The 11,807-nt window shown below is 40.1% G+C and overlaps 1 pseudogene; it reads right to left on the reverse strand.

The window, feature by feature from the left end:
* Window positions 1-431: 431 nt before the first annotated feature.
* On the reverse strand, window positions 432-9,964 carry LOC101431980 (far upstream element-binding protein 3-like; annotated as a pseudogene).
* Between the last annotated feature and the right edge of the window lie 1,843 nt (window positions 9,965-11,807).

Genomic DNA, 11,807 nt, shown 5'->3' on the forward strand with positions numbered 1-11,807 from the left:
CATACAATACATACAATACATACATACAATACATACAATACATAACAGTTCAGTTTTAAAAAAAAAAAAAATGCAATAAAACCAGATGGTCAAGGTACAAGAACATAGAAGTAAAACAACATTGAATGAATTTATACATTTAAGAATATTTAAACACAGTTTTAAAAAATTTTTAAAGGACTTGTTACTTACCACCTAAGACTTCTAAGCCACTTTTTGTTGCAATGGAAAAAGCTGTAAATAAAATAAAGACACACAAACAAAAAACTCTGTTGACATGTAACTGCTCTGAGCATTCTGGTGCCTGAATTTGCAGGCATTGCTCCAAAAGGTGTCCCAGAGCTTACACATTTGAAATAACAACAAAAATAATGAAACAAAAATTATCACTAATTCTTATTGAATTTTTCCCGATTTTTAGAAAAATTCTATTATAAAGAGTGTTTCACAGAATAAAATGATTTTTCATCAAAAGGTCTGAATCTAAAAATCTCTGTAACAAATAGGTTTTCTTCCACAATGATTTCAAGGGAGGTTCCATTCACTTTAGCAGCAATATTTGGGAAGCCCCCTGAGCTCCTCGGAGGAAGTGTTTTGATGTCGCAGGTGGCTAGCCAAAGGTGCTCTGTCCAAAGGCTCTGGGTGCCCCAACACTGACCACCAGCCTTCTCATCTGTGAGGTATCTGGCCACCTGCGTCTGTTGAGGAATTCCCCTGGTGGTGAATATTCGCAGGCTGGGGTCAGTGCTCGGAGGGGGCTTCGCTGAAGCCCCACCTGTGCTCCTGACTTGATTTACACTTGTGCTATTCTCACCCCCTTTGCCTGGGGCGAGGCCTCACTCACCCACTGGCCCTGTGCCTGTTGTCTGCTGCATGCCACCTAGGGTCCCCACGCTCCAGCCACCACGGTCGCAGCCTCTCCTCTGGCTACTGCAAGTCGTCCGAAGCCGTCTCTTTCCTGGGCTGTAAGAATAAGCTCGTTGATGACATGCGCTGCACGCTGACACCACTCTGGAAGGCCCATATGCTGCGCAGCACAGGTTTTCTGGACTAATCCCTTCATCTGGTTTAAACTGCATCCTCACACCAGCATCATTGTGGATCTTTTTGATCATTTCCCCATTTCTTTCTATTACAATCCCAACAGCAAACCGAGGCATGGACACCTCTATACTGCTTCCTCCCATTTGGGAAATGAAATCACTGCGTACATCCCGGAAGTCTGCTTGCTGTTTAGCTCGGATGATCTCTAGTACCGTTTCTCTTGCTTGTTGTACTTTAAATGGGTCTCCGGTTGATGTGAAGAGGCTTGTCTGCTCTTGTGGGCAATGGGTTATCTTGGCTCAAGACCATTTTCAAACCTGTCTGTTCCTACAGCTGCTTTATTGTTTTCCCTCCTTTGCTGATAACCAGGCCTACTTTCGACCCTGGGATAAGTACCTCCTGACCTGTACTGTGACTGTCTACACTGTTAGGAAAGCCAGGTCCATTCTGACAGCAGTCCACAACCTGTCCCAGGTGCCGTTTGGCATGTCCAGTACTTTCTGGGGTTCTGGCAAGTACACAGGGCCTCTCTGGAATCCCAGCACTCTGAAGCAATCTGAATTTTCAGCCAGATTCTGCTTGAATCCTTGAAACCTGCTCACCTCCCCTGCAGATAATAAATCCAACCATTTTATCAGGCACTTTGAATTCTTCTATTACTGCCCTTTGATGTACGGAGGCCCCTAACTGCTTAATGCCATCATCCAAGGGCTGTTTGTGTGTTCCATATCCAAACACCGAGGGGTCCACTAGAGGTGTGGCATTATTCAGGTGAGGAGTTGAATCAATTTTAGCAGCAATCTTCACTGGCAGTAATTAGAGGGAATGTGGGGGAGATGAGCCCTGAACCAGGAGCCATCAGTCTGGAGTCCTGGTTTTCCAGCCACTTCTTCCATTGGGAGACCTTGTGACAAGACCTTCCACAGCCCTGCTTCCTGGGGCCCTCCCCTCCCTAAGGAAGCTTTGTGTTGTATTGTCTCCCCACTAGAGACAGCGCTTTGAAGAGTGGTCCTGTCTCAATCACCTTTTTACCTTCGGGGCAAATGTTCCTTATCTGGGAGCTCTTGGTTGAGTTTTAGAGAATCCACGCATCTCCTGCTGGGCCCCGTGCAGGAGTCCACGAAGCCCGTGGCCTTCATTCCTGCTGCGCGCTCTGCCCCTGTGCCAGCTCGGCCTCACCCCACTCACCCGCTCGCCTCCCCACACCCACCTTCGCTCCACTTACAACCGGGATTTATTAGCTTACAACTTTCCACTTCCAAGACTGAGAAAAATGTACAAATCAAGGCACCATCAGGCCATACTCTCTCCCTGGATACTGGCTGTCTGCAATCCTGGACTCCGTGGCAAGGCACTTAGCTGCAAAGCCTGGTCTTTCCCTTCTCTCCCAGGTTTCGTTGCCTCCAGCCTCCTGCTTCCAGGCGTTCTCTCTCCTCTTTTTGAATTACATTCTCTTATAAAGGACTCCAGGAAGAAGATAAGACCCATCCTGGGCCATGCCTTAATGCAACTAACTTAATCGAAAGGCCCTATGTACAATAGATTTGCACTCACAGGAATGGATTAGTTTTAAGAACATGATATTATATGTCCAAATAGCTTCAAACCCTCACAACAATGTTAGGAACAATTTTTTCCTTTTTGAGGTACCAGGGGTCGGGGATTGAACTCAGTACCTCATATGTGGCTAGCTGGTGTTCCACCACCGAGCTGCATTGGCTCCCCTGAGTTGTTTTCTCATTTGTTTTGCTTGTTGTTTGTTTTTGTTTTTTTCTGGAGGCATCGAGAAGCAAGGCCATGTGGAAGGTGGGTGCTCCACTGCTTGAACCACATCTGTTCCCGTGTTAGGAACAATTTAGACCTGAGCAGTACTAAAAGCAAGGTAATTCATTTTATTAGTAATATTATGATACTTTCTCTCTGAGGTAAAAAGCAAAGACTCAGAAACTATTTGAGTCTTCATAGCTAAGGATGGTTAATCAAACTGCCTAAAATATAGGACCCAACCCTAAAAACAAAATTTCTAAGAATAACATGGTCCAGGACTTCTAGAAACATTCCCCAGATATATAGAATAGCATTGCCTCTGCTGGATGAATAAGGAAGAAGCAATGCCTTCTGGGCTATTTGGATATTGGCAGTTATATATGCCACACTAACTCCTATATGTTGAGTTACTAGAACTAATTCTGAATTTGACTAGGGTCCAGAACAAAAACAAGTAGGCACAGATGTTTTTGGAGGCAGTCACTAAGACACTTAGAAATGGAGTCTCTGATACAAGTCAAGCACCGCCCCCCAGTGGTGTCTCTTGATGAAGGAGAAAGAGCTTTTTTCGCATTACAATTGGCAGCTTATTATTGGGCCCTGCTGAAAACCACTCCCATCACAGAAGTCCACCAGATAGTCTTTGCATTTGTGTTGTGGGTAATATCAGAGAGAAATTCCAGGAAATATGGAACAGCAGAGCAGAGCTCTTTGATAACATGCAAATGGTATATAAAGGAGCCGGTCTGGGGAAATGTGTAATGGTTATGAGCAGGTCACATCCCTACCTTTAGGATCAATGATTGACCCCTCAGGGGCTGCCAGCTCCTACTGGTAAATGGTTTTACCCATATAAATCTCTTCTTGTTAAAGCAGAGTAAGCTGCCTAGTTCACTAATGGAAATTCCTGAGTTGAAAAACAGTTTACGAATCTATCATCCTTTATCCAACATTCATGAAATTGAAAAATGTAAGTGTAAGTAAATCCACACAATGGGCATAATTAAAGGCAATGTGTCTAGAAGTGCAAGAAGAATTGTGGTCTCACCTCCAGGTGATGTCTGGGTATTGACAGTTTCATGAGCTCTTGCCAATGATCTTGTTCTTCAATTGGGTAAATGGGACCTAGGTAATAGAGTAATTAAAAATACCTCTGGAGAGCGAATGTGGCTCAAGTGGTTGGGTGCCTGCTTCTCACATGGTGGGTCTTGGGTTCAGTTCCCAGTGCCTCCTAAAGACAAAGACAAACACTAAGTAAAACAAATGGAAAAAAACAATAACTTGGGGGGGCCAATATGATTCAGTAGTTGAGTGCTGGCTTCCCACTTATGAGTTCTCACTTTCAATCCCAGGCCCTGGTACCTGAAAAAAAAAATACCCCTCTGTTGAGAAATGAATTTCCATGGAGATTCCAAGGCAAAATTTAAGAAGGCTATGCAAATTCCTACTAGAAAACCACTTTGATGTCTCAGGAGACTGGAGAGATTCCCTTGTTTTTTCACATTGCTCAGTACCTGGGGTCATTAAAGAAACACGGACAGAGGTGTACATGTGAGAAGACTCCGGGCAGAAGGACATTGTGTGGACTGACACTTACATGTCTTGGTTACTTACTAAAGTTAACAAAGTAACATAAAAACACCCAAAAAATATGACTCCCACTCAAAGAAGCATGTATTAGTCAGCCAAAGGGATGCTGATGCAAAATACCAGAAATTGGTTGGTTATTATAAATGGTGTTTATCTGGGGTAGGAGCTTACAGATACCAGGCCATAGAGCATAAATCACTTCCCTCACCAAAGTCTGTTTTCAGGTGTTGGAGCAAGAGGACTGGCAACGTCTGCCAGGGTTCAGGCTTCCTGGGTTCCTCCCTTCCAGAGTCTTGCTTCTCTCTGGGTTCAAGTTTCCTTTCTTCCCAGGTCTTGCTCCTTCCTGGGCTCAGGGTTCCTCTCTTCCTGGGGCTGGCTTTATCCTCCTCTGTGAGCTTACTTCCTGAGGCTCCAGCTTAAGGCTTCATCATCAAACTCCAACATCAAAATTCCAACATCAAAAACCCTCATCTCTGTCCTTTGCCTTACCTTTTATCTGTGGCCCAATCAAGGCCCCATTTGTAACTCAATCATGCCCAGGTACAGACCAGATTACAAACATAATCCAATATCTATTTTTGGAATTCATAACTACATTAAACTGCTATAAATCTTGTTATGCAATTTTTAATAATTCATTGGAATTTTATTTAAAATTCTTTTTATGACTTGGAATTAAGGAGCGTTTCTTGAGAGGGCTTGTATTTGCACCTGGGATTACTGTTTACTCATTTAAAGTACATCTCTTTGGAGTCATTGTTGTTTGTTTCTTTGTTTGTTTGTATTCCCACAGAGGAAGTGTGAATTGTGAACCTAAACCCACATAAGGTTAGGCTTGTGATTAAAAATTGTCCAGGGAATCACTCATTCATTGCTGATGGCAACGTAAAATAGTGCAACTGCTGTGGGAGCCAGTTTGGTATTTTCCCAGAAAGCCAAGTATAACATTACCATATCACCAGGCAATCCATCTGCTAGTTATATACCCAAAAGAATTGAAAGCATGGGCATGAACATATGTTTGCACATGGTTTGTAGAGGCATTATTCAAAATTGCCAAAAGGTGGAAGCAACCCAAGTGTACATCAACCCATGAACGGTTGCCTAAAATGTGGTATGCACATGCAATAAATTAGTACTCAGCCATAAAAAGGAATAAAGTCTGGTGCATGTAATAACATGAAGAACCTTGAAGGCATCATTTTGAGTGAAATAAGCTAGATACAAAAGGACAGATATTGTAGGAACAATTAGAATAAGCAAACTCATAGGGTCAGAATTTAGAATACAGGTAACCAGGGGACAGGGTGGGGATAGGGAATGGGAAAGCTAAGGCTTAAATTATACAGGGTTCCTATTTGGAATGATGGAAATGTTTTGGTAATGGATGGTTGTGTTGGTAGCAAAACATTGCGAATGCAAATTAACAGCACTGAAATATAAATATCTGAATACAATTAAAAGGGAGAAATGTTAGATTGTATATACGGTAACAGGATAAAATTTTTTGAAAAATTCATGGAGCTATACTACACAAACAGTGAATCTTAAGTTAAACCATGGACTTTAATTAATAGTGCAACTATAAAAATGTGCTCTCATCAGTTGTAACAAATATTCCACACCAATGCAAGGTACTGGTGGTGGGGTGACATGCAGGAGTCCTGTATTTTATAGATGATTGTTTTGGAAACTTACAACTTCTCCAATAAAAAAAAAATGTTCAGGAAAACATCTTTCCTTTTTTAATTCTTCCCCACAACCATTTTCCCCTCCCCTTGGGGCCTACAGCGATAGCCAATCTCCATTTCCTGAGGAGCCACGTCCAGAGATACTTGCAACAGTGTTCAGGGCCTGACTTGCTCAACTGCCCTAATGCCCTGGGAGCCACCCTTTCTCTCGAGAGATACAGTTCCCTCTATTTGATGGCATTAGTCCTCCCCAGGATGTGGGTCCACCCCCACTCTCACTATTTGGGTCTCTACCCAATGGTACAACCCACCCTGGCAAAATGAGCACTCAGACACTCCCCAGGAGTCCGTCCCGTGTCATACCATCCCCTCCCAGCATCCTAAACAGGTAACCCTCCTAATTATATTTTGATACGGTTTTCTCAGCATTTTACTCTCAACCAACACCTGACAATCTCCTATGTTCGTATGTTGCCCCTCCCTCCCCCCACTTTTTTGGGCAATATTACCCATTAGCCCATCCCCAGACCCCCTCAAACCCGCAAAGCCCCCACCCAAAGGCAACCCCTTGCCCCCATTTTATCTCTTCTTTGTGCTCATACTTACCGCCAGCTCATCATAGATTCCACCCCTGCAGACATCAACTCACATCCTTTCTCCACCCCCTGATTTCCTGTAAACCTATCTTCCAGTCTCTAGCTCTCTGAGGCAGCTTGCTTATTTCATATCATTGAGGTCATGTAGTATTTGTCCTTCAATGCCTGGGTTGCTTCACTCAGCATAAGGTTCTCAAGATTCATCCATGTTATCACGTGTGTTTGTAGTGTATTTGTTCTTAAAGCCGAGTAGTATTCCATTGTATGTATATACCACATTTTATTGATCCACTCATCTGTTGATGGGCATTTGGGTTGATTCCAACTTTTGGCAATACTGAACAATGCTGCTATGAATTGGTGTACATATATCGGTTTGTGTTCTTGTTTTCAGTTCTGCTGGGTATATACCCAGCAGTGGTATTGCTGGGTCATATGGCAAATCTATGGTTAGTTTTTTGAGAAACTGCCAAACTGTCCTCCAGAATGGTTGGATCCTTCTGCATTCCCACCAGCAGTGGATGAGTGTTCCCATTTCTTCACATCCTCTCCAGCATTTGTATTCTTCTGTTTTTTTCATAGCTGCCAATCTTATGGGAGTAAGATGGTATCTCATTGTACTTTTGATTTGCATTTCCCTGATAGCTAGAGATTTGGAGCATTTTTTTCATGTGCTTTTTAGCCATTTGTATTTCTTCTTTGGAGAAGTGTCTGTTGAAATCTTTTTCCCATTTTTTAAATGGGTTGTTTATTTTTTTATTTTCAAGATATAGGAGTTCTTTATATATGCAAGTTGTAAGTCTCTTATCAGATATATGGTTGCCAAATATTTTCTCCCATTGTGTGGGTTCCATTTTCACTTTCTTGACAACTCCTTTGAGGTGTAGAAGGCTTTAATTTTGAGGAAGTCCCATTTATCTATTTGTTCCTTTGCTGCTCGTGCTTTTGGTGTGAAATTCATGAAGCCATTTCCTATTACAAGGTCTTGTAGATGTTTCCCTACACTGCTTTCCAAGGTCTTTATGGCCTTGGCTCTTATATTTAGGTCTTTGATCCATCTTGAGTTGATCTTTGTATAAGGTGTGAGATGGTAATCCTCTTTCATTCTTCTACATATGGCTATCCAGTTCTCCAGGCACCATTTGTTGAATAGGCCATTCTCTCCCAGTTGAGAGGGTTTGGTGGCTTTATCGAATATTATATGGCTATATATATGAGGTTCTATATCAGAACTTTCAATTCGATTCCATTGGTCTGTGTGTCTCTCCTTATGCCAATACCATGCTGTTTTCACTACTGTAGCTTTGTAGTATGTTTTGAAGTCCGGTAGTGTGATTCCTCCAATTTCGTTTTTCTTTTTCAATATGTCTTTGGCTATTCGGGGCCTCTTTCCTTTCCAAATAAATTTCATAGTTAGTTTTTCTAGTTCCTTAAAGAAGGCTGTGTTGATTTTTATTGGGATTGCATTGAATGTGTAGATCAGTTTTGGTAAGAGAGACATCTTAATAATATTTAATCTTCCTATCCATGAACAGGGAATATTCTTTCATTTATTTAGGTCTTCTTTGATTTCCTTGAACAGTCTTGTATAGTTCTCAGTGTATAAGTTTTTTACATCTTTAGTTAAATGTATTCCTAAATATTTGATTTTTTTATTTACTATTGTGAATGGTATTTGTTTCTTGATTTCCTCCTGATCTTGCTCATTATTGGTGAACCGAAAAGCTACTGATTTTTGCTCATTGATCTTATAACCTGCGACTTTAGTAAACTCATTTATGAGTTCTAGAAGCTTTGTGGTAGACCTCTTAGGGTTTTCTATGTATAGGATCATGTCATCTGCAAATAATGAAATTTTGACTTCTTCCTTTCCAATTTGAATGCCTTTTATATCTGGTTCTTGCCTCAGTGCTCAAGCAAGTACTTCTAAGACAATGTTAAATAGAAGGGGAGACAGTGGGCATCCTTGTCTTGTTCCTGACTTTAGAGGGAAGGATTTTAGGATTTCTCCATTGTAAACAATGTTGGCTGTAGGTTTTTCATATATACTGTTTATCATGTTCAAAAAATTTCCTTGTATTCCAATCTTTTGGAGTGTTTTAATCAAGAAAGTGTGCTGTATTTTGTCAAATGCTTTTTCTGCATCTATAGATATAATCATGTGATTTTTTCCCTTCAATCTGTTTATATGGTGTATTACATTGATTGATTTTCTTATGTTGAACCATCCTTGCATACCTGGAATGAATCCCACTTGGTCGTGGTGTATAATTAGTTTAATGTGTTGTTGAATATGATTAGCAAGTATTTTGTTAAGTATTTTTGCATCTAGGTTCATTAGAGAAATTGGTCTGTAATTTTCCTTTCTTGTGGTGTATTTGTTTGGCTTTGGTACTAGCGTAATGTAGGCATCATAGAAGGAGTTAGGCAATGTTCCTTCTGTTTCGATTTTTTGGAATAATTTCAGCAGGATTGGTGTTAGTTCTTTCTGGAATGTTTTGTAGAATTCACCTGTGAAGCCATCTGGCCCTGGGCTCTTCTTAGTTGGGAGGTTTTTAATGACTGATTCTATCTCTTTACTTGTGATTGGTTTGTTGAGATCAATTTCTTCTTTTGTCAATATGGGCTGCTTATGTGTTTCTAGGAATTTGTCCATTTCCTCTGAATTGTCATTTTTGTTGGAATATAGTTTTTCAATGTATCCTCTTATGAGAGTCTTTATTTCTGTGGGGTCAGTGGTGATATCTCCTTTCTCATTTCTTATTTTGCGTATTTGCATCTTCTCTCTTTTTTTCTTTGTTAGTCTCACTAAAGGTTTGTCAATTTTATTGACCTTCTCAAAAAACCAGCTCTTGGTCTTGTTTATCTTTTCAAATGCTTTCTTATTTTCTATTTCATTTAGTTCTGCTCTTATCTTTGTTATTTCATTCCTTCTTCTTCCTGTTGGATTACTTTGTTGTTGTTTTTTCCTAATTCCTCCAAATGTGCAGTTAGTTCTTCAATTTTTGCTCTTTCCTCTTTTTTGATATATGAATTTATGGCTATAAATTTCCCTCTCAGTAATGCTTTTGCAACATACCATAAATTTTGGTATGTTGCGTTATCACTATCATTTGTTTCAAGGTAGCCATTGATTTCTTTTGAGATTTCCTCTTTGATCCACTGTTTTTCTAAGAGTGTGTTGTTTAATTTCCAAATCATGGTGTGAAATCTGGACCTCTGGCTCTTGCAAATTTCTAGCTTCACTCCACTGTGGTCAGAGATATTATTTTGCATGATTTCGATTTTTCTGAATTCATTAATCCTTTCTTTGTGGCCTAGCATATGGTCTATCTTGGAGAATGATCCATGTGCACTTGAGAAAAATGTATGTCCTGCTGTGTTCGGGTGTAATGATCTGTATATATCTATTAGATCTAGCTCCTCTAATATACTGTTCAAATATTTTGTTTCTTTAGTGATTCTCTTTTGAGATGTTCTGTCCAGAGTTGATAGTGGTGTATTAAAATCCCCCACTATAATTGTAGATGCATCTATTCTTTCATTTAGTTTTTCCAGCATTTGCCTCACGTATTTAGAGGAGCCCTTGTTAGGAGCATAAATATTTATGATTGTTTGATCTTCTTGACAGATTTTCCCTTTCACTAATATGTAGTATCCTTCTTTGTCTCTCACAATTGTTTCGCATTTAAAGTCTATTTTGTCTGATATTAACATAGCTACTCCTCTCTTTTTTTGGTTATTGTTTGCTTGTAAGATTGTTTTCCAACCATTCACTTTCAGCCTCCACGAGTCTCTGGGTCTAAGATGTGTCTCTTGTAGACAGCATATAGATGGGTCATATTTCCTTATCCAATGTCCCAGTCTGAATCTTTTGATAGGTGAGTTTAATCCATTGACATTCAGTGTTATTACTTTCAAGGATTATTTATATTAGCCATATTTTGATTGGATTTGTTTTTGTCATATTTTGTTTTTTCTTCTCTTTTTGTCTTTTCTGTTGCTCTTACACCCTCCTCCTCCTCTGCCTGTCCTGTTTTTTCCTTTCTTTCTGCAGAACTCCCTTTAGAATTTCTTGAAGGGGAGGTTTCTTGTTGGCATACTCTTTCAGTTTCTCTTTATCTGTGAATATTTTGAACTATCCATCATTTTTGAATGCTAGTTTAGCTGGATAGAGTATTCTTGATTGGAAATTTTTTTCTTTTAGTACCTTGACTATATCATACCACTGCCTTCTTGCCTCCATGGTTTCAGATGAGAAATCAGCACTTAATCTTATGGAGCTTCCCTTGTATGTGATGGTTTTCTTTTCTCTTGCTGCTTTTAGAATTTTCTCTTTGTCTTGAGCATTGGGTAATTTGACAAGTATATGTCTTGGGGTGGGCCTGTTGGGGTTTATGACGATTGGGGTGCACTGTACTTCTTGGATATGTACATCTGTCTCTTTCAGTAGATTTGGGAAGCTTTCAGCCATTCTTTCTTGCAACACTCCTTCTGAACCCTTTCCCTTCTCTTCTCCTTCTGGGATGCCTATAATACGTATGTTTGAGCATTTTGCATTGTCATTCAGGTCCCTAAGTCCTAGCTGGATTTTTTCTATCTTTTTGTTGATCAATTCTACTATCTGTTTGATTTCCGATGTACTGTCTTCCACATCACTAATTCTCTGCTCTGCCTCTTCTAGTCTGCTGATATTTGCTGCAAGTGTGTTTTTGATTTCTTGAATTGTGGTGTTCATTCCCATCATATCTGTTATCTTTTTGCGTATGTCTGCAATTTCCCCTTCAAGTGTTGTCTTCATGTTGTTAACCTCTTCCTTTACTTCATTAAATTTGTCAGTGATAAATGTTCTGAGATCTTTAATTACTTGTGCGAAGTTCTGCTCCCCTTCCTGGTTTTTAGTTTGTTCATTGCATTCAGCCATGTTTTCCTGATTACTGGTTTGGTTTTAGATTTTTGTTGCTGTCTGGTCATCATTTTATCTTGACAGGTTTAATCAGTTCCTTAGCGTCTTTGTCTAGTCTTGGGGATTAATTAGGTGTTGTCTTTGCATAAGTGTTATATCTTCTCTTTTTCACTTTGTTCTTCTTATTCTAATTTCTTATTGCTGGTTGAGCTC

The sequence above is a fragment of the Dasypus novemcinctus genome, chromosome 4, assembly GCF_030445035.2.
Source record: "Dasypus novemcinctus isolate mDasNov1 chromosome 4, mDasNov1.1.hap2, whole genome shotgun sequence".
Lineage (NCBI taxonomy): Eukaryota > Metazoa > Chordata > Mammalia > Cingulata > Dasypodidae > Dasypus > Dasypus novemcinctus.